This window comes from Micropterus dolomieu, unplaced genomic scaffold (genome assembly GCF_021292245.1).
Source record: "Micropterus dolomieu isolate WLL.071019.BEF.003 ecotype Adirondacks unplaced genomic scaffold, ASM2129224v1 contig_8260, whole genome shotgun sequence".
In the NCBI taxonomy this organism is placed as follows: Eukaryota; Metazoa; Chordata; class Actinopteri; order Centrarchiformes; family Centrarchidae; genus Micropterus; species Micropterus dolomieu.
Window position 1 is genome coordinate 1 of NW_025737246.1, and position 1,102 is coordinate 1,102.

Sequence of the window (1,102 nt, forward strand, 5' to 3'; positions counted from 1 at the left end):
TTTGTGAGTTTTATTTTAACAAATGCACTCCGCTTTGAAGACATTTTAACAGAGACACTCACTGACATGGACAAGCTGAAAACCATTTTATACCTTTAATTTATGACGTTATCTGTAATGCATTTTAAACACTTTTTTTAAATGTTGTTTTACAGAGAACATTTATCTATTTATTTACGTGTTGTATTTTAAAAGGTAACTTGGAATTGACATATTATGAATCATGTTTGAATTGAGTGTCAATAAAAAAATTTTTCTCAAAAGAAAAAAAAATCTGTTCTTATCAGTTTAATATCTGATATGTCCCCTATAAGGGGGCAACATATTAAATGGATTTTTAGCACCGGGAGCTGAGACGAGGGGCTTGCTCCGTCCGCTCCACGCATCGACCCGGTATTGCAGTGCCTCCGGGAGCGGTGCACCCTTCTCCTGCCTTGTGTAAAACCAAAACACTGACCCAAACGCAGAGGTTCGTCGCTCTGCCGGACGCCGGACCGAAAAAGGCACCAGTCGCGGGGGCGGGGCGGCCGCTTTCAGCCAGCTGAAGCCTCAAAGAAGGCAGCGAGATTTGCACTTTTGATTGGCAGACGACGAGGGGATATTTGGGACCGGCATGGCTGTTAAATGTGCCCTGCATTTCCCCTTCCTCTCTCCCACTCGTCATCGAGAGCCCGAGTATTTCGGATGCTCGGTAGCCTGTGTCCAAAAGCCAGGCCTTCATTTCTCCGCAATCCGATTGGATCGAGCCTCTCAGAAGGTGGGGAGGGGACACTGCGGCGCCTCCGTAGCCGGCACGGTTGGCCAACACGGTGGAGGAACCGCAGCGTAGAAAGGATAAAAGAAACTAAAACACCTAAAAAGGAAGTAAGAAAACCTGCTACAACTGCTAAATCGGTGAATAAAACACACTTACCTTCTCGTCTTTGGTCTGGTCAAGGTGGTAGTCCGGCAGAGGACAGGTAGGCAGTCCTCGGGACCAATCAATTCCTTGTTGCAAAAGTTTTTCAACTACGGCAAAGTTGAAATTTTATTCACAAGGAATGAGGTGAATCTCCTCCCAGAAAAGCTGGTGACACAAAACGAAGCCCCAAACCGGCAAAGG

General features: G+C 46.0%; 1 pseudogene; it reads left to right on the forward strand.

The window, feature by feature from the left end:
• Positions 1 to 249: 249 nt before the first annotated feature.
• LOC123965051 lies at positions 250 to 427 on the forward strand (annotated as a pseudogene).
• The last annotated feature ends 675 nt before the right edge of the window (positions 428 to 1,102 follow it).